Source organism: Schistocerca cancellata, chromosome 1 (assembly GCF_023864275.1).
Source record: "Schistocerca cancellata isolate TAMUIC-IGC-003103 chromosome 1, iqSchCanc2.1, whole genome shotgun sequence".
NCBI lineage: Eukaryota > Metazoa > Arthropoda > Insecta > Orthoptera > Acrididae > Schistocerca > Schistocerca cancellata.
Window position 1 is genome coordinate 539,471,681 of NC_064626.1, and position 23,294 is coordinate 539,494,974.

Here is a 23,294-nt window from a genome sequence, read left to right on the forward strand (position 1 = left end):
CTCAATCACGAAAAATAATTTAAGTTCAGCATGTCAATTCATCTGACAAGATCATAGTTGACGACGAGCATATGTCTGAAAATATTCTGCACTATCAAAAACTTCCGTGTATAACATGCATTAAAGTGCATCCGAGGCAAAATGAAGGGCGACACAAAGTCTGTTACCAGGCATTTCGAGATCGACCGCTATTTTTTTTTTCAGTATGGCTCTTTGAGATTTGGCTCAAATTGGGGCTCGCAAATAGTAGATTTCCCAGGTGGAAATATTTGGGAGGTAACTACTGTTTATCTCATGATTAGAATCTATCCCACACCATGGAAAGAAGCATAGTCCGATCTATCACTAAGAACGAGAAACATATAATCATCTTGTGGTTAACAACCAATCAGTATCTTACCCGCTGTATCCAAAGATCTGAAATATATTCTTTATGACAAAATCACTGAATACTGTACTTATGCAGATTCAACGTATATACAAATATTACTCCAGCTTATATAAACAACATAGCACAAACATCGTAATAATGAAACTAACTACTCATGTGGAATATGCCAATGGACAACCGCGAGGCCATAATATTGACATAACTAGACTTCAACAAAGTATTTGAGGCCATCGACTTCGATTATTTCTCATAAAAATGCGACAGATAAAATTTTCAGATGGTGCGCTGAAGCGATTGCAAAGCTTCTTAAAAAGCAGGCAGCAATATGTCGTCCCTGGGAATGAAAAATTCATTCTGAAAGCATGTTCTCCCAGGAGTGCCAGAAGGATCAGTCCTGGGCTCACTGTTATTTACCTTTTCAATGACTTCTCATCGGTTTTGTCCTCCTGTAAATGCATTTTCTATGGCGACCGTCTCCAACATTACCCAAGTTCCAGAGCTAGAGAAATCAATATTACGATCGTCCACATAAATGGTGGTCTGTCTTCAGCGCTAAGATGGCCGCAAAACCTGCGGCTTAAAGTAACTGCAAAAGAGCCCCAAGTAATCTTAGTGTCCCACCAGAAATTAACAAGTTCTGAATTGCGCGAACAGTTGCGCGCTACAATTATTCTTCTCGACGGCATAAGCAGTCTTGCATATGCGGATGACTTAGTTGTGATGGCAGATTCGATTGAAAGTTTGCAAAGTAATATTTCAGAGCTAGATCAGAAATGTAAGGACTATGGTATGAAGATTAGCATCTCCAAAACGAAAGTAATGTCAGTGGGAAAGAAATATAAACGGATTGAGTGCCAAATAGGAGGAACAAAGTTAGAACAGGTGGACGGTTTCAAGTACTTAGGATGCATATTCTCACAGGATGGCAACATAGTGAAAGAACTGGAAGCGAGGTGTAGCAAAGCTAATGCAGTGAGTGCTCAGCTACGATCTACTCTCTTCTGCAAGAAGGAAGTCAGTTCGAAGACTAAGTTATCTGTGCACCGTTCAATCTTTCGACCAACTTTGTTGTATGGGAGCGAAAGCTGGGTGGATTCAGGTTACCTTATCAACAAAGTTGAGGTTACGGATATGAAAGTAGCTAGTATGATTGCAGGTACTAGTAGATGGGAACAATGGCTGGAGGGTGTCCACAATGAGGAAATCAAAGAAAAACTGGGAATGAACTCTATAGATGTAGCAGTCAGGGCGAACTGGCTTAGATGGTGGGGTCATGTTACACGCATGGGAGAAGCAAGGTTACCCAAGAGACTCATGGATTCAGCAGTAGAGGGTAGGAGGAGTCGGGGCAGACCGAGGAGAAGGTACCTGGATTCGGTTAAGAATGATTTTGAAGTAATAGGTTTAACATCAGAAGAGGCATCAATGTTAGCACTGAATAGGGGATCATGGGGGAACTGTATAAGGGGGGCTATGCTCCATTCTGAACGCTGAAAGGCATAATCAGTCTTAAATGATGATGATGATGATGATGACGGCATTCCAATACCTTATCAAGAAACACTGACTAATGCGTGTGTAACTTTCGATGAGCATCCCATCTGGTCATAAGATACGTTCACTACATGGAGGAAGACTTCTGATAGCCTGGGCGAGCTTGAAAAGTTTCGTGACATATTTCCCCAGAGTGTGAAACGTAAACTTGTGCGATCACTCACTCTAGCTACCTCCACCTTGCCATTTAATTCAGAATGGCAGGAGTAGTGAAAACACTACATGGTTAGGACTAGCCACAAATGTTTATCTGAGCTACATCCGTAACATCAGTCTATTTGACCGCAGACGATTCTAGGTTGATACGTGTTGAGACAGTGCTCAACAGGCAATATTTAACAGGGATGCCTCACCCAATGCCTCAATACGTATTACCAAAAATCAGAGGCTGTAAGAAGCGGTTCCTTCGCTTACTTATCAGTCGATTTGAGTCTCTGGCCGCGCGTACTTACATCTAGGCCTTTGGCATCGACCTCCGAGCTCCGTTCAAAATACAGAATACAGCATCTCAGATGGCACCTGAAACGGGCCAGTGTTAGCCAGAAGAAACACATAGCATACTGGCACAGGCATTTCCTAGAACAAGTAGCGGGTCTCGAAACCAAATCAGTCAGTTCAGCAGCACAGTGCACATCAACGTCAAAATGCAACATCACCATAACAGAGAGGGTAGCAAACTAGAATCATACAAATCAAACAAGCACATTCTATCTTCGAACTGGTCCCGCAGAACTCGTCTAGACCCGCGGAATTTGTGTTAAATGAGAGCACAAAACAGGTCAGTCTCCAATCAGCATCGCACTGTAGGTGAACGAAGGACAGAAATCGTGGAGACGTGGCTACCCGTACAAAGTATGTGGGTAGCACAGCACAGTCCAAATGCTATATCGACGCCAGATTTCCTGTCCGGCGGGATATTTCACGTGCAGTGAGTTGTCATTCCCCGTCTGCTCGTGTTGCAACTATCCACCACCACGTGGCGTGCGGCAGCTGACCTCTCCGCGCTGGCACTATAAGAAAACAGACTGCCAGCCTGCCACGCCGGACAACATCTCGTCGGCCAGAAACGACCTCCGCCTCACAGCACACGCGATCGCCACACACCCCGCGCTCGTTTCTTTTGCTGATCCCCACGCTTGGCCAGATAAACGACTCCTAGCCAGAGAGGTCGCACACAGAGTCCGGAGGAAGTGTGGCCAACTTAGGGGGCTAGTGCCAGCCTAGGCTCACAGTGCCGTTCACGGTAGACTGCATTGCTGTGCAATCCACAATCGCTGATTGCGTGGGAATGAGACTGACAGACATTTGAAAAGGGAATACAATTCCAGCAAATGAAATTCGTTGTGGTGGAGGATCCAGTCAGGTAATACGTCTTCTTGCCATTCATCTGCATTGCCTTCATTTGTTGGACACTATTCCTCTTGACTGTTGGATAAAATGTCATATGCTCCTACGTTATCACACTTTCCACTCTTGATACGGAAAGCTGTGAACACCTTTTCCTGATGGATGTTTACAATAAATATATTTTTTAAAGTCTTCTTTGCTGAACGGAAACTCCTCTTACAGACTGTTGTGTCTAGACAAGACAGTCTAGACACAAGGCGAGGAAGCCGAAAGGGCACGCGCTTAATTCACGCAGGCTTGCTGTAGGTCTGAAACAGGATACGTAATGAATGCTATAAAGAAAAGTACGTAGCTGCTGGAATACTTAACTTTAATCCATCATTTGTATACAGCATTCTTGATGATACAAGTGACACTCTCTCTAGAAATGATTAATGGCGCCTTGCTAGGTCGTAGCCATGGACTTAGCTGAAGGCTATTCTATCTATCTCTCGGCAAATGAGAGAAAGGCTTCGTCAGTGTAGTCGCTAGCAAAGTCGTCGTACAACTGGGGCGAGTGCTAGTAAGTCTCTCTAGACATGCCGTGTGGTGGCGCTCGGTCTACAATTACTGACAGTGGCGACACGCGGGTCCGACATGTACTAATGGACCGCGGCCGATTTAAACCTACCACCTAGCAAGTGTGGTGTCTGGCGGTGACACCACACAGACAGCGAACGAATGATGACGCTCATGAAATCGAATTATAAAAAAAATGATATTGCTCCGAGGGGGCGCTGCATTTGTGCATCATTGGCTGAGATGTCAGTGGTCTGTAGCCCCACAGCGATTGGGAGACAGCATGGTTACGTCGAGGGTCGTGAGGCAAAAACGTAGCATCGTTGGCCATTAGGGTGGGGTGAGGTGGGGGGAGGTGAGGTTTGGAAGGGGGGAACGGGCAGGTGGTGACAGGAGGGGAGGAGGGAATTCCAGGAAATCACTGATATCGTGATTTCCAGGGAAGCTGACTTTTCCACAGTGCCCAACGGGTGTCCCCATTTCATAAGATCTCTTTGCTATTTTGACTTTTGAAATGCCGAAAACACTTCCTGGGCCAGTTTTATTTTGGCCAACCTATATTAACAACAGACAGCGCCGTGACTGATCATACAGCGTTTGCATACCTTAACCGATCCACCATTCTGTAGTACCATTTACACAGTCGTCGATGGAGTCACACGTGTTTTAAATCTGTTTCAGAGCGAGAGGCTGATGTACTCCGCCTTCAGCTGTGGGTGGGCCAACAATGATGCTCGTTTCAAAAGCAGTCTGATTATCTTCATGATGGTGGCTGCGCGCCCGATAGTAATCACGGTGGGCAAGACGTGCACACTGTCCAAGCAGATGCTGCTGCAGGTGAGTTGTCGTAGATATACTGAAAACTGCGAAATCATTTCTATCCTCAATGCTAGTCGTTCTTGCAGTAGAACGTGATGCAGACCATCAGTGGACGAACATACGCCTAGTGTATAACGTGAGAAGTATACAGTAACACCAGGAAACATTTGTTCCTATAACAGTGAAACGATTCATCTACTGAAATGGTTTCTACTCAAATAGATATCTGACTGCTTACTGTTAGATGGTTACCAATTAACAAAGTCACAGAAATTTACTGTCAGTCGTTCATTGAATAAACCCAATAAGACACTTTGTTTTAAATGTTCGTTTCTGAAACATTTCGTGATTAATCTCTTGAAATGGGTACGTATTTAAATATATATGTAACGAGCGTACTACAGTCTCTATACGTTCGGGAAGATCGTAAAAGCAATTTAGGAACATTGTGCATACGAAATATTTCGAAACTCATCAAGAGCAGATGACTTGCCGCTGAATAGATAAATCTGAAAACAGTGAACTGAAATAATTTATGTTAAATTTCCTAAAACTCTTCAAATACTTCAGGTCCTTGTAACAGTTATCATCGTGTACTTACATGAGCATTCTCGAAGTTCTCTGGGTTGCGGTAATCGGTGTGGTTGTTTCGTAATGACGTTAGCGTCGAAACCCAGTGTTTTTCATGTTTCTTGTCATGTGAGTCACGAAATGATCGCAATATATTTTTTTGCTTTCTTCACAGGTTTTAAACGGAACATATGGTTTACTGAATATGCTCTACAGCATGCACTGAAACAAAGGAAACGGCACCGAAGAGGCATACTTGAGGAACTCTTAATTCGCTACACCTAAAAGAAGAAAAACAGCACAAACATATTCATGTTAGTTGTACATGTTAACTCTAAAGCCTCTGTCGATAGTGTACCAATCAACTATTGTTTCATGAAGTTTCCATAATAATATCTCACGATTTTTTAATTAATATGAACTCTAAGCTTATGAAATATAAGCTTATAATTTCATATGTGGAATGTATTTAAGCGTTTTTCATATGTGCCTAATCCATTAGTATACCCTCACTACCTGTAGATAAAATGAATAAGATATCTAACCTAATCTTGATTTCACGAAACATCAAAATATTAATATTTCATACTGACACCATGCAAAAAAAAAAAAAAAAAAGAAAAAAAAGAGCACTATGAGACTTAACATCTGAGGCCATCAGTCCCCTAGACTTAGAACTACTTAAACCTAACTAACCTAATGACATCACACACATCCATGCCCCATGCAGGATTCGAACCTGCGACCGTAGCGGTCGCGCGGTTCCAAAAAAAAAAATGGTCCAAATGGCTCTGAGCACTATGGGACTTAACATCTGTGGTCATCAGTCCTCTAGAACTTAGAACTACTTAAACCTAACTAACCTAAGGACATCACACACATCCATGCCCGAGGCAGGATTCGAACCTGCGAGCGTAGCAGTCGCGCGGTTCCGGACTGAGCGCCTAGAACCGCTAGACCACCGCGGCCGGCGAATTTTCTGTGTTGTAGAGATTTCTGTTACAGTATGTACGCTTCTTTGGTTTGCAAATAAAGATGTAGATGTTAAATATAAACCAGAGAAGCGAGGACTACAATAAGTGAAACTTCATGCAATAGATGACGTCAGTGGTTTTACATGTGGCGACTGTGGAACACTTCGACCTTTGACTTCAGGTTACCTACATACAAGGAGAGAATTAGCATTGGAAAATGCACAGATGCGACAGTTAATCGGGATGGGTTTGCCGATGGCTCACCAATTGTTAAACTTGACTCTTCGCTAAAATAAATTGAGTGCTCAGGTAGTTGACTTGACGGAATGATAATACCTGGTGAATTTTCCATAGAATATAATTTCGCTTAAGACACTGCTTTAAATTTCCATAGTGCATCACACAGTAGTACATGAGCTTCTTTAGAACTCCCGGCTTGTTCATGCTAGGTGGTGGTACAGTTTTCTCTGGAGGTAATGGTAGATCAGGGTGAAGTTCCTGTAAGTATTGTGGGTACTCAACATCCACTTCTAAATTATATCCTACGTTTGAATTGTCAGGCCACTTATTACATCAAACCTGTCGACGAACATCCATACACAGTCAGAGACAGGAAGGTACTGCATCATGGACCATATGTACAGACTTTTAACATCAAGGTATATAATGAAAGACTCATTCTTATTTTCTTCATAGACAGTCATGTACCTACTGTTTGCAAGTGCTTGTCCACATTAGCTGTGAAAAATACCATCTCTGATGCCACACTTAACAAAATGTAATTGTTCGACATTGGTAATAGGCTGCAGTAATTTTTAGTCATTTTTAGCAGACGATCGCACACCAAACTAGGTGAAGTAACGTAATGAGCAGGATCCAATTCGTAAGTCTTAAGACAAGGACCACGAAAGTCTTCGAACACATCGGGAAGCAGTAGCACATCAATCGTCAAATATAAATCGGAATTAACTAGGTTAAATTCTCAGTTACGAGAAGAATACGATCTCATTATCTTCAGTTTATAGCATTTCAGCTATGATGTGCACTTTTTAAGGGAGAACATCAAGAAATTTAGGCTATCGGTGTATCAGAAATTTATATTGCAGTACTGATCGAGGTGCCTTACTACAATATTTTAAGATTAATATTTCTCCATATTCTGCAGCAGAACAGAAACGTGACCTAGATTTAATTTAACTTCTTCATCACTATCTGGTGTCTTTTTACCGCAAATGATGGTGATCAAGAAATGCTCGTCATGGTTGCTAAGATTGTTTAATGCGAGAGGCACTGTATAGCGAGGCCTGTAGTTTACATTGCAACGGGGATGTGCTGCATTTCAGTAAATACCGGTGAGATGACAGAGGTCTCTGTTTTATATCTCCTTCCTTAAACACTCCTCTGCAGTTTGACAAATTTCAGTTGAGTGAAATGCTAATTTTTCTTCATGGCTCATGTTCTGCCTTTTTTTTTTAAATAAACCTATTTACGATCTTAAATACTGCACGGAGTGGTTCAGTGAACATTCCTGCTATCGCTACCTCCATATAAGTTAAAGTCAGTCATAGCTGCAGTGTTTGTAATAGGCAATGGTTTATGCAGATGTACTGATTGGCTAACGAACCATAGTCAGTGCTATTACTACAACTAGCAATTGGTTTTAATATGCATTCTTCATTGATTCAGTTTGTTGCTGAACTTGCTAAATCTTACCTACTCATTCTTGCCGCTAGGCATGACAGTGGTCATTTGTTTAAACAGTGCACAGTCAGTTTCCTGAGAATGAAAATAACACGGACATCGGTAGCATAATACGGTTATATACTACTGTTTGTGATCTTCTACAAGTTTTAAATGCAACAGAAACGACATATATCTGTATTTGCAACATGCTACATCAATAAACTCACGTGTTTCTCATGACGGAGCTTTGTGACATGTAGCGGACGACTCAAAATTTTTTGTCATTTCTATGTTTTCCGCAGTCATTCACACCTAACCTGAATATTGCCTGCCATAGACGCTGACAGAGACATCTTCGTTCTAATATCTACACATGCTCCGTACGTGGAGAAAGTGTTTGCGCAGCAATCGCCGACACAGTGTAACAGAGGCGGGATAAGGGGGACGAGTCCGCATTCGCCGAGGCAGATGGAAAACCGCCTTAAAAACCATCCACAGGCTGGCCGGCACACAGGACCTCGACCCAATTCCGCCGGGCGGATTCGTGTTGGAGACTGCGCGACTAGCTGAGCGGGCTAGTTTTGTGTGTACACCTGCATATAATTCCTTATTTTAATTTACATTAACTCTCAGCACAACTATACTGAGCAAAAAATATTATTTTTTCGAACCCCCTTAATTGTCTCCCTTCGAGACACGTAAGTTTCAGTTTTGGGTCAAAGGTGCCTACAAACTTTCTCTGTAATGGTGCAAAAGCTCGTCACCCTGCGACGTCACCCTTGGGCTCGGCGATACTTCGTACAGCAGGGTGTGGGCGCATGTGAAAAAAAAGGTCACATGTCAGAAGCTCATATGAAATGTAAGGTGGCTTATTGAGGCCACAGTGGCACCCAATTTCACCATAATTCCGCCCAATGCCAGCGTATACGTGTCATACGGCGAGGAGGTCGTCACCTCTCCTCTTATGCACATTTCAGTCTTTCTTTTCACAGCTCTGCGATGGAGGTTTGAAGCGTGGCGCTTAGTATTGAAATCACGCAGTTTTCTTATGGGTGGCCGAGGAAAACATTCCAGACGCATCGTGAGCCCCAAGGAGGTGGCCTATAGAGCGTCAAGGAACCACCCCTTCCCTTGGGTCGTTAATTCCAACACATTTCGCTGTGCTATGAGTGACAGATCGACCTTCTTCACAAGTTTGGATACTGCTGACACCCTCCGGACGATTCAACCATACGCTTGGGACATCATGGGGCTGTAACTACACTGAACGTGATCTGGCCACTTTGAAGTGTAGTGTGACCGCAAGTTTCGGGAAGGAACCTCTATGGACCTTTCCAAACTATTCGATGTAATCTGAACCTAACTGAAGCAGGGAGGAATGTTTATGCTTTTTCAGACCTCTTCTTTCGCACCTCACCGCGCGGGATTAGCCGAGCAGTCTAGGGCGCTACAGTCGTGGATTGTGCGGCTGGTCTCGGCGGCGATTAGAGTCCTCCCTCGGGCATGGGTGTGTGTGTTTGTCCTTAGGATAATTTAGGTTAAGTAGTGTGTAAGCTTATGGACTGATGACCTTAGCAGTTAAGTCCTATAAGATTTCACACACATTAACATTTCGTACCTCATGCGATGACAGAGGGGTGCAACATTGACAGGTGCGTGAGTAAAACGGGAAAGAGTTCCTCTTAGGCCACTCATTTCGGAAACAGCCTAGGTACAACCCACGCACTTTGTTGAGCATTTAACAAATGTACCTGTCAGGGAATTGGTTCAAATGGCTCTAAGCACTATGGGACTTAACATCTGAGGTCATCAGGCCCCTAGATCTAGAACTAAGTAAACCTAACTAACCTAAGGACATCACACACATCCATGCCCGAGGCAGGATTCGAACCTGCGACACTAGCAGCCGCGTGTTTTCGGACTGAAGCGCCTAGAACCGCTCGGTCACAACGGCCGGCCCTCTCAGGGAACTTGATATTCATTCAGCTGAGTGGTGCCTCATGGCTCTTCAAGTGCCTGATGTCAGGCAACTGTTTCTAATGGGTGTCGAAGGATTTCCTGCGGAATGTATCGGAATAAAAGCCCCAAACATACTGGAGGTTTCATTGACGCCCTTCATGCCGCACCTTAGGCCCTTTCGCGTCGATTCTGAGCGGGATGTGTTTGAAACGTTTTCTTCGGCCTAACAGAAGATAACCGTGTGATTTACCGCTTGGTGTCGCGGTTCTGAACTGCATCGTAGAGGCGTTCAAAAGAAGGGGGAAATATGTGTAAAAGTGGCTGTGATGACTTTCTGATCGTGTGAGAAATTTAAGATGGCCTTTTGCAGAACAGAAATTTCATGGCGATGTGACATCATTAACCCAACCTACACCTCACATGAACTTGTGAGCTGTAGCCATTTTTTCGCACGTATTTACACCTTGCAGGTTGAAGCGTGGCTGAGGCAGATGTTGACGTCCCAGAGTCAGGGTGCTATGCTCTGGCACTATCACAGAGGTCGGTTGTAGGCAATGGGAAACAATTATGGTGTTTCGAAAAAGTGACTTTTTATTTCACTGTGTGTTTCCTTGAATGCCTATCTGGAATCTCTCTTGAAACGTCTCAAGTTTCTTTAAATGGTTATAAATAACAATGGCCTATCACCAATCGTCAGTAATTTCAAATGGCATTAAACCTGAATTCTTGGTGGTGAGGTACTTTTGTTTTAATTCACCTACAGTTACAGACTAGTGAATAATTGATTTTAAGAGATTGGTTAACTTAATAAACTCTGTTCACGAAAATGAGGAAACAAACTTCCAAGAAAAATCCAACACCAAGATAACCTAGTTTAATGCGTTTTCTTACCAGTTCACCCATTATTGCTAATACGATAAAGTTCGAGAGTCAGCAACAATAATCAGTGACGTTCAGTCTACTGGAGACTTAGGTCTTCTTCTTCAGTCAGGTACTAGCCATTGCAGATTGTTCCCCGCTCAATGATCGACTGGATGTATTATCGACAGTCACTGCTGCTTGCCGACTCTGCAACTCTGAATGAGAAAAAAACGATCCTCAGAAAAGACAATATAGTTGGATTCATTAATACAGCAAGATATAAGAATTGCCTTCAGTAATAAAGAGAAGACTCTTTGTGGACGATCTGCGTAAGCGGAATCTGTTTGGGAAGAAGAATCAGTAAGGTGAGTGGAAGACTTTTCTTTTTTTTGTGTCTTCTTCTTCTTTTTTTTTTTTTTTAAATGCCTCACGTATCGAATCTTGGGATATTATGAAGACAATATGCAGTTCTTCGGCCGCTGCTCTGGTTGGGTGTTATAGAGACGACACCAACTGTAGATTTTGTAACACTTAATTAGAAAAACGCGTGTCTTAGTTACATTAAGTAAGTAGTAGGTGAAAATATATAAAACTGATAATAGGAATGAACACTCTAAGATAAAAAACTACGCACCACATGGGTATTATCCGAATGGGGCAGAAATCGGTAGACGTGATGTACAGGTGAAAACAAACAAATGCTTACAGTTAAAAAAAAGGATGATTTGTTTAAAAGAAAGAGTTTCACAAAGTGAGCAAGTCAATAACGCGATGGAACATCTCTGGTTCTTACGCAAGCTGTTATTCGGCTTGGGATTGAGTGATGTTGGATGTCCGTCTGATGGATATCGTGCCAAATTCGGTCGCTCTGGGCGGTTAGATCGCCGAAATACCGAGCTGGTTGGAGGACCCTGCCCACAATGCTTCAAATGTCTCAATTGGGGAGAGATCGTGCGACCTAGCTGGTCAATGTATTGTTTGGCAAACACGAAGACAAGCAGTATAAACTCTCCTCCTGTGCAGACGGGCATTATCTTTGCTTAAATTTAAGCCCAGGATGGTTTGCCACGAAGGGCAACAAAACTGGCCGTAGAGTGTCGTCGACGTACCGCTGCGCTGTAAGGGTGTCGCGGATGGCAACCAAAGGTGGGTCCTGCCGTGAACTTAAACGACGCCCCAGACCACCACTCCTGCTTGTCGAGCCGTATGGCGGGCGACAGTCAGCTTGCTGTCACTGCTATCCGGGTCATCTCCAGGTGTATCTTCGCTGGTGAACAGTGCTCACTTCGAAGAGGGACTCATCTCTGAAGGAAGTACTACTCCACTCAATGAGATTCCAGGCCGAAGACGTTTCTGGATACGCTCCAGACAGCGGTAGGACAGCAGCCTGACTGTCGCCCGCCATACGGCCCGACAAGCGAGAGTGATGAGGAGCCACGTAACGAAATACACTCCTGGAAATCGAAAAAAGAACACATTGACACCGGTGTGTCAGACCCACCATACTTGCTCCGGACACTGCGAGAGGGCTGTACAAGCAATGATCACACGCACGGCACAGCGGACACACCAGGAACCGCGGTGTTGGCCGTCGAATGGCGCTAGCTGCGCAGCATTTGTGCACCGCCGCCGTCAGTGTCAGCCAGTTTGCCGTGGCATACGGAGCTCCATCGCAGTCTTTAACACTGGTAGCATGCCGCGACAGCGTGGACGTGAACCGTATGTGCAGTTGACGGACTTTGAGCGAGGGCGTATAGTGGGCATGCGGGACGTACCGCCGAATTGCTCAACACGTGGGGCGTGAGGTCTCCACAGTACATCGATGTTGTCGCCAGTGGTCGGCGGAAGGTGCACGTGCCCGTCGACCTGGGACCGGACCGCAGCGACGCACGGATGCACGCCAAGACCGTAGGATCCTACGCAGTGCCGTAGGGGACCGCACCGCCACTTCCCAGCAAATTAGGGACACTGTTGCTCCTGGGGTATCGGCGAGGACCATTCGCAACCGTCTCCATGAAGCTGGGCTACGGTCCCGCACACCGTTAGGCCGTCTTCCGCTCACGCCCCAACATCGTGCAGCCCGCCTCCAGTGGTGTCGCGACAGGTGTGAATGGAGGGACGAATGGAGACGTGTCGTCTTCAGCGATGAGAGTCGCTTCTGCCTTGGTACCAATGATGGTCGTATGCGTGTTTGGCGCCGTGCAGGTGAGCGCCACAATCAGGACTGCATACGACCGAGGCACACAGGGCCAACACCCGGCATCATGGTGTGGGGAGCGATCTCCTACACTGGCCGTACACCACTGGTGATCGTCGAGGGGACACTGAATAGTGCACGGTACATCCAAACCGTCATCGAACCCATCGTTCTACAATTCCTAGACCGGCAAGGGAACTTGCTGTGCCAACAGGACAATGCACGTCCGCATGTATCCCGTGCCACCCAACGTGCTCTAGAAGGTGTAAGTCAACTACCTTGGCCAGCAAGATCTCCGGATCTGTCCCCCATTGAGCATGTTTGGGACTGGATGAAGCGTCGTCTCACGCGGTCTGCACGTCCAGCACGAACGCTGGTCCAACTGAGGCGCCAGGTGGAAATGGCATGGCAAGCCGTTCCACAGGACTACATCCAGCATCTCTACGATCGTCTCCATGGGAGAATAGCAGCCTGCATTGCTGCGAAAGGTGGATATACACTGTACTAGTGCCGACATTGTGCATGCTCTGTTGCCTGTGTCTATGTGCCTGTGGTTCTGTCAGTGTGATCATGTGATGTATCTGACCCCAGGAATGTGTCAATGAAGTTTCCCCTTCCTGGGACAATGAATTCACGGTGTTCTTATTTCAATTTCCAGGAGTGTAGAATGGTTTAGAGAAACATCAAGAATTATGTAGCCAAGCATCATTTATATAATTAACCTACATCCATACTATGATTGTTGATTATGATAAAAAATTAATTATTAAGACATTCAAAACAAGATCAGAAAACGTATGTACGTAACACCAATTTGTGCAGTAGTTCCAGTAGTTTGAATACTTTTGAACATGACACGAATTTACACAAATCTCTATTGAAACGCAGGATGTAATCGGCATTCACGAAAACGTGTTGCATGCTAATAAGGAAAAATAGGAAACATTTCTCATAACCCCACAACGTCAGAAGACTATAGTGTAATACAGTTGAAACTGAACGTAAAGACTCTGAAGAGGTAAACGCAAGGATATAGCAGTTTTTCTCTTATAAGAACGAAAAGACAGTTTTGGAGTGTTGTACTAGGCTTTATTGCAGTCTCGAGTCTGCATGCCAAGACATTTTACACTTTCACTGCTGCAAACTCGCTTTCCAGAAAGTGAAACCGAAGAATTTTATTTTAGTGATAAATAAATAAACATAGTGTGACTAGGGCCTCCCGTCGGGTAGACCGTTCGCCGTGTGCAAGTCTTTCGATTTTACACCACGTCGGCGACTTGCGCGTCGATGCGGATAAAATGATGAACAACACAACACACAGTATACCGCAGAGACAGGCTGAACAGTGAAGGGGGAGGCGTGTTTATAGCGGCAAGAAGTGCAATAGTATCGAAGGAAATTGACGGAGATCCGAAATGTGAAATGATTTGGGTGAAGGTCGCGGTTAAAGCAGGCTCAGACATGGTAATTGCATGTCTCTATAGGCCCCCTGGCTCAGCAGCTGTTGTGGCTGAGCACCTGAAGGATAATTTGGAAAATACTTCGAGTAGATTTCCCCACCATGTTATAGTTCTGGGTGGAGATTTTAATTTGCCGGATATAGACTGGGAGACTCAGACGTTCATAACGGGTGGCAGGGACAAAGAATCCAGTGAAATTTTTTTAAGTGCTTTATCTGAAAACTACCTTGAGCAGTTAAACAGAGAACCGACTCGTGGCGATAACATATTAGACCTTCTGGTGACAAACAGACCCGAACTATTTGAAAAAGTTAACGCAGAACAGGGAATCAGTGATCATAAAGCGGTTACGGCATCGATGATTTCAGCCGTAAATAGGAATATTAAAAAGGGTAGGAAGATTTTTCTGTTTAGAAAAAGTGACAAAAAGCAGATTTCAGAGTACCTGTTGGCTCAACACAAAAGTTTTGTCTCAAGTACTGATAGTGTTGAGGATCAGTGGACAAAGTTCAAAACCATCGTACAATATGCGTTAGATGAGTATGTGCCAAGCAAGATCGTAAGAGATGGAAAAGAGCCACCGTGGTTCAACAACCGAGTTAGAAAACTGCTGTGGAAGCAAAAGGAACTTCACAGCAAACATAAACATAGCCAAAGCCTTGCAGACAAACAAAAATTACGCGAAGCGAAATGTAGTGTGAAGAGAGCTATGCGAGAGGCGTTCAATGAATTCGAAAGTAAAATTCTATGTACTGACTTGGCAGAAAATCCTAAGAAATTTTGGTCTTATGTCAAAGCGGTAGGTGGATCAAAACAAAATGTCCAGACACTCTGTGACCAAAATGGTACTGAAACAGAGGATGACAGACTAAAGGCCGAGATACTAAATGTCTTTTTCCAAAGTTGTTTCACAGAGGAAGATTGCACTGTAGTTCCTTCTCTAGATTGTCGCACAGATGACAGAATGGTAGATATCGAAATAGACGACAGAGGGATAGAGAAACAATTAAAATCGCTCAAAAGAGGTAAGGCCTCTGGACCTGATGGGATACCAGTTCAATTTTACACAGAGTACGCGAAGGAACTTGCCCCCCTTCTTGCAGCGGTGTACCGTAGGTCTCTAGAAGAGCGTAGCGTTCCAAAGGATTGGAAAAGGGCACAGGTCATCCCCGTTTTCAAGAAGGGACGTCGAACAGATGTGCAGAACTATAGACCTATATCTCTAACGTCGATCAGTTGTAGAATTTTGGAACACGTATTGTGTTCGAGTATAATGACTTTTCTGGAGACTAGAAATCTACTCTGTAGGAATCAGCATGGGTTTCGAAAAAGACGGTCATGTGAAACCCAGCTCGCGCTATTCGTCCACGAGACTCAGAGGGCCATAGACACGGGTTCACAGGTAGATGCCGTGTTTCTTGACTTCCGCAAGGCGTTCGATACAGTTCCCCACAGTCGTTTATTGAACAAAGTAAGAGCATATGGACTATCAGACCAATTGTGTGATTGGATTGAGGAGTTCCTAGATAACAGGACGCAGCGTGTTATTCTCAATGGAGAGAAGTCTTCCGAAGTAAGAGTAATTTCAGGTGTGCCGCAGGGGAGTGTCATAGGACCGTTGCTATTCACAATATACATAAATGACCTGGTGGATGACATCGGAAGTTCACTGAGACTTTTTGCAGATGATGCTGTGGTGTATCGAGAGGTTGTAACAATGGAAAATTGTACTGAAATGCAGGAGGATCTGCAGCGAATTGACGCATGGTGCAGGGAATGGCAACTGAATCTCAATGTAGACAAGTGTAATGTGCTGCGAATACACAGAAAGATAGATCCTTTATCATTTAGCTACAAAATAGCAGGTCAGCAACTGGAAGCAGTTAATACCATAAATTATCTGGGAGTACGCATTAGGAGTGATTTAAAATGGAATGATCATATAATGTTGATTGTCGGTAAAGCAGATGCCAGACTGAGATTCATTGGAAGAATCCTAAGGAAATGCAATCCGAAAACAAAGGAAGTAGGTTACAGTACGCTTGTTCGCCCACTGCTTGAATACTGCTCAGCAGTGTGGGATCCGTACCAGATAGTGTTGATACAAGACATAGAGAAGATCCAACGGAGAGCAGCGCGCTTCGTTACAGGATCATTTAGTAATCGCGAAAGTGTTACGGAGATGATAGATAAACTCCAGTGGAAGACTCTGCAGGAGAGACGCTCAGTAGCTCGGTACGGGCTTTTGTCAAAGTTTCGAGAACATACCTTCACCGAAGAGTCAAGCAGTATATTGCTCCCTCCTACGTATATCTCGCGAAGAGACCATGAGGATAAAATCAGAGAGATTAGAGCCCACACAGAGGCATACCGACAATCCTTCTTTCCACGAACAATACGAGACTGGAATAGAAGGGAGAACCGATAGAGGTACTGAAGGTACCCTCCGCCACACACCGTCAGGTGGCTTGCGGAGTATGGATGTAGATGTAGATGTAGACAGTCCCTGAGAGGAGAAAATCTCCGACCCAGCCGGGAATCGATCCCCGGCCATTAGGGTTGACATTCCGTCGCGCTGACCACTCGGCTACCGAGGGCGGACATTTTCATCATGAAATCTAGTAAGATGTATAGCTTTGTACTACCCCGTTAAGAGACCATCATTATCCCACCCTCTAAAATGGTTTTAACTGGTTTTCGGTGAATAAAAGTACTATCAGTTTCCTTCTCTACAATAATATCCATGATGCATTCAGATGTTGATGCTAGGTGTTTCTTGAGTGAAAAATAAGAACTCATTTGCATTTTGAGTATCGTACTGGGCAGACCCAGAAAGTCACTGTAATCATGGCCGAGACATTGGTTTCTCCAGTATTATGACGCGATACGATACTCATAAAACTCTTATGCCAACCGACTCTGGCCGCGCAAGCATGCATAATTATGTTAGGTAGTATGTTCCTACCAAGCCAGCTTCAAGCATACTTTCCAGACAGCTGCGTTTTTAAGTTGTCACACCTCAGTAGACGTCACATGCAGACAGCAGGCTTCAAAAAGACAGCTATAACGAGATATCTCAAGTGACATATGTGGTGCTCTGTAGAAACAGAGCATTCCCACCGCATTTAAGTCTCGTAAGGTGTTCCACTGGCACTATATCCACTGAATCTGAGAATCTTCGATTGAATAATCAATCGTCTTGTTATTAAAAAAACAAATGCCGCCTTGGTTCTGCGATGGGGTCGAGAATTTTCAGTCGAATTAGGCAAATTCGACTCTGCGGAGACGAAAGAGAATCGTTCGTATTCGGCTATTGATTTGATGATTTTTAAAGTGAGAAGTTACTGCGATATTAAACTGTAGACAACAAGTATTATTTGTAGCTTATGTGGATGAATAGCAATGTGTAACCACTGCTAGACCACATTTTTAAAATCAAGTAATTTCAGTTAACAAAACTCGCGTGTTGACGATGGGAAGCTGCAGATGTCGTCGATGTCCAAGCAAGCTACAGAGCATCAGCGAGCCAGAACATGGATATCGTACCTGTGGTCTAGGTGTTGCGTCTCTGAGCAGTAATCAAAATATCCTGTCCCAGATTCAAATCTAGCCACCACTCAAATTCTGAATAATAATCATCAGCCATGGCGGCTGTAGACTTCTAGTATAAGAAGTCACCCTCGTTCTGCGAAAGGCCTTGTTAATGAGGATAGAGGAGGGGGCAGACGCTCAGGGCACTCTCTTTCCCTTGTGTTGCGAGTTACCCGTAAAAGATGGAGGAATCAGCAATCTAAGGGATGAGGATGCGGAAGGCAATGGGAACCACTGTATGAAAGACACATAAGGTATATCCACAGGAAGTATGCCCTGTAATTGGAAAAGTGTTATGATGATCTCTCTATTGACAAAAGGTTCTACCTTAGTCCCGCGTTCAGCTGTCTGGGAGGGGAGACCATGAGAAACACATGGGATAACCAGCGAAAACGTACATCCTACGAGTCGAAGCGTGGAATGACAGAAGACTGAACGTGACAGGAAAATTAGAAAACCTGAAAATGAAAATACTAAGGCTTAACCTAAATACAGAGGGCGACAGTGGACTGAAATGGAAAAAACACAAGGATGGGAAGATAAAGTACTGTACATGAGGACACCGAACGGATAATTCGGTATACAAAATCTAATAGTCACGGGGGACTGGAAAGCGGTTGAAGGGGAAAGAGTAGAAGAAAGGGTTACAGGAGGATAAGGGCTTGGCAGCAGGAAAGAAAGAGGAGAAAGACTAATTGAGTTCTGTGACAAATATCTAGTAATCGCGAATACTAGGCTTAAGAATCACAAGAGCAGGAGGTAACTTTGAAAAGGCCTGGGGATACGTGAAGATTCCAGCTGGAATACATCATGGTCAGACAGACCTTCCGAAATCCCAAATAGGTTTGTTTGGCATACCCAGGAGAAAATATAGACCCAGATCACAATTTAGTAATGATGAAGGTTAGACTGAAGCTTCAGAGTATCGTACAGAAGAATTAGGGTGAAAGGAAGTGGGACAGTGAACTACTGAGGAATAATGTGACGTGTCGGAAATTCGGTAAAGATTTGGATATTTCAGTAAGGAACACCATAGTAGGCAGTTCAGTTGGAGGGGAGTGGAGATTTCTAAAAGGTGCAATGACCGGTGTTGAAAAGAGAAACATTGGTACTTGGAAAGTCACTGTGAAGAAACCTAGGGTAACAGAAGAAAAACTTCAACTGACAGACGAAAGAACGAAGTACAAAATATTCAGGCAAGGACAGGAATATAGTAATATAAATCACTCGGGAACAGCATGAAAAATAAGTCAAAACATCCTTCTGTGAAATTAAACTGAGAGAAGAAAAGTTACTCTCTCGCCCATTTTGCGCATACAGAAAATTATTAAAGTTTCCTTACAACCTTGTAACACCAATATCGATTTTAAGTAGGTTATACTATGCAACTGTGTGTATGTAACTATGAAGTGCTTGTTCTTTGCTAATGAAGGTCATTGAATTGTCAGATGGAGAATGAAATTTGTAATGTAGGTATTGCAAAAAACTGAAGGATACTTAAAAATAATGGAATTTTATAATATATGTCTGCTCATAAAAGAATGCTGATTCATAATTAGGGAATTTGTATTGTGTAGTATAAAATATGTAGGGAACCCCTTCCGCTAGGGAGTGGCTTGGCGCACGGTGAAAGGTGGTTTTGGCGGTCGAGCTGGGCGGCTACTGGGTGACCACGCTACGCAGTCAGTGGCTAGCCGTTGTACGGCTAACATCGAGGGGCCGAGTGAGGCATTTGAAAGCCAGTTTATACTGAAATTTCCTCGGATGTGGTTTCGGCTGTCTTATGGTGCTCTTGTTATTATGAAATAGCGCTAAAATGAGGATAATACGTCGCCAAGAAGACTTCATAAAGAGCATTCAGCATCAAGAGCGTGATACCAGATAGCCGCCACATGCTTGCCACCACTATTGCGCCACTGCCCCGCCAACTTCAGGAACTCAGATATGTATCATAGTATGAACCAGTATGTTTGTGTGAATGTTTTTCATTAATAATCCCAGTGGTATAATCATGTGTTTGAACCTTAAAATTGAACTGATCATGAAACCAATGCAGGGTCCCATCTTAAATGTGCAGAAACCGAGTATCCTGTTTCTAACTAATTAATGGTTTGCTTCTGTACTAAATGTGCTGAAGTTCAGTGCCAAAGTGAGTAGTGTTATCGTAAAAATATCTCCTTCACAGGTAATGGATAAGGCACACAAATTGAACCTATATGAAAAGTAATATTGCTTTGATTACTACTGTGAACTATTTTTTGAACTTAATTGAACTTAATATTTGAATTACTTGCTTTAAAGTATGAACATATAAACTATTTCAAGTGAGGTTAGAAAACAATATTGGCAAATTGCATTTTGTTTCTGAAATTGTCACAGAATTTGTCTGTAAAGACAGTTTCAGTTTATCGGCCCCCACTACATTCTTTCCTATTATAAGAACGATAAACTAAATACTGCTTTTGCTAAAGAAATCTGAAGCATTTTCATAAAAGTGTGAGTATAAAAAATGTCTGTGTAATGTTTTTAACTTCATTTGTGGTGTCTGTATGTTAGTTAAACCAGGAATCTGGTAATGCCCAGCCGGCCGAAGTGGCCGTGCGGTTGAAGGCGCTGCAGTCTGGAACCGCAAGACCGCTACGATCGCAGGTTCGAATCCTGCCTCGGGCATGGATGTTTGTGATGTCCTTAGGTTAGTTAGGTTTAACTAGTTCTAAGTTCTAGGGGACTAATGACCTCAGCAGTTGAGTCCCATAGTGCTCAGAGCCATTTGAACCATTTGGTAATGCCCAGTTTTAGTCTCGTGAGGTCTGTAGTAACATCTTATTGCTCAGTTAGCTATTGATTGCAACAGTAAGTAATATTACCATGAGTGAAATAACTTTTAAAATTCCGATGATTGCTGATTTGTGTAAATACTAACTACTGCTACCCACTACTCAATTCGTCCGGTAGTCGTGTGTATTCCTTGCACTATTCAAAATGAGTATTAATGAAAGTCAATTTAGTAGCTCATAATAAATTTTCTTGAAACATAGTGTTTCAAATTATGATACCTAATTAGGCTGGCGACCGTTTATTATTTCATTTGTATGAATGTCAATACTAGTATTACCTCCAAAGTAAAGTCTTTCAGTTTTCTATTAATTGCCACTTATACGAAATTACTGTTCGATACCTTCTGTCTATTAGGTAAATACACGGTCAAAACACTAAAAATCCTCTCAGAGGGTAACACAATCTGTGAGCATAGCGTTATATTTGGGGCAAACTTTCAACCCGCGTGTTATACGTGGCTTCCCTATGACAGGACTAAAAATTCAGTTACTAGGGAAATATTGCGTTATACGTGGCGCCGCGTGCCAGGACTTTCGTTAGTTTTACTTATAAGAACAGTTCAGAAAATAAATATCATATAAAAACAATAGTAAGACAAGTATTGAATGTCCAGCGGCAGGAACGTGCAATACATCATGCAAAGTAGTTAATAGAAAGTTTCCCAAGTATTTGGAATTTAAAATATAAAATAGGGAGAAATTAAAAACTTCTGGAGGAAGCTCTGGCATTTGTGGTTGGTACTTGGGACATGTCCTGAGACTGACTTCACTTGCGAGTAGTTTAGACTGGGGAGTCTGTAGTGAAGTTCTTACTGTACCGACAGTGTGACTTCAAACGTCTCGGACTACTAATTTTCTGAGGGCACACTTATTTGTTTTTGGTTTACCAGTTTTGACATTTGGTATCCTTGTGCGCTTTGTTGTATAAGTGAGCCAAATTGGTCCTTGGTACGATCAGCGAATGGGTGTGTCACACACTGAAATCTACCGTGATTTCAGGGCTCTAGTGGAGAGTAAATTGCGATCCGTCTGCCTGCTCGCTAGACCGTGAGATTTTTGCATTTCTTTCACGGCCACGATCGATTCACAGATGCCGCCTCCACGTCTCACCTCCGCCGCACGCATCTCGCCAGCTGCAAGTTACATCGCCGCACGAAGCAAACAGGGTAACGTACTGCTGCTCCGGCATTGTCAGAGCGTACAGATCTCAATCGCCACTTGCTCTCAACTGGAACTATGTAGAGAAACTTCAGTAGATTTGATCAGTCAAAGTCTGCTCAGCGTCAGATCAATTCAGCTTGTGTTATCCACATTTTTAGGGCCAGAGTACTTGACTCACTGTTCACCTAGTTAAACTGTCTCTGCCACCCAGGATCCACCCAGTGTGGTCTTAAATCACCTGTTAGTTGTTTATGGTATTCAATCAATTACTTGTTTAGGATAATTTATCTCTGTTTTGGGAAAATATATGTTGTTAGTACACTAAATTTTGCCTACATTCTCAATCATTTAAATAGTTCCATTACCTTTCAAAACGCAAGGGTGGAAATATTAACAGCGCATTGAAAAGTCCACTGTTACACTCAGAGGAGAGAGTGGGTAGGGGGAAAGAGAACATTAAAGGCCTCTATGAGGGTGAGGGAACTGTCTGATAACGTGATCGAAGAAGAAGTTGGAGTCGATATGGAAGAGATACGGGATCGAGTATTAGAATTAGAATTTAAAAGAAGTTTCGAAAACTTGAGATTATATAAGGCAGAAAGGTTAAATAACATTCCAGCTGAATTTTTAAAATCATTTGAAGAAAGTGGCAACGAAACGACTATTCACTTTGGTGTGCAGAATGTTCGAGGGAGGCAACACACCATCATACTTCCGAAAAATATTGTCCACCGATTCCGAAGGTAGTAAGAGCCGACAAATGTAAGAGTTATCGCTCAATCTTAACAGTTCATACATCCGAGTTGCTGACAAGAGTAACGTACAGAAGAATGGAAACAGAAAATTGGGGATCAGTTACATGATGATCAGTTTGGCTGGAGGAAAGGTAAAGGAAGGCACTCTATGGGGGTCAAACAGGGAATGGAAATTTTTAAGGAAATATTTCATTTTGCAATCATTTTTGAAGCTATAGCTATGAAAATTTCTGTTTCGCTTCTCTGTTAGAAATAAAACATATGTCTGTCACTGTTTCGGAAATTCAACCCATAAGAGTGTAAAACAAGGGGTGAAACGTTTTACGAAAATATTTCATTACAAAAGAATTTTTAAAGCCAAATCTCTGAAGATTGGAGTTTGGATTCTTGGTTAGAAATGAAAAACTACATGTTTCACTGTTTTTGGAAATTCAGTACATAAGGTAGTGAAACAGGGTTAGATTTTTCACTGACTCATTGTCACCAACTTCATTCCACTTGGGATAAAAGCTTGGAGTTTGGAAAGGGTATGGTTCTTATACTGTGGGCACCATTTTAGAGGGTTTTGTCCGAAATT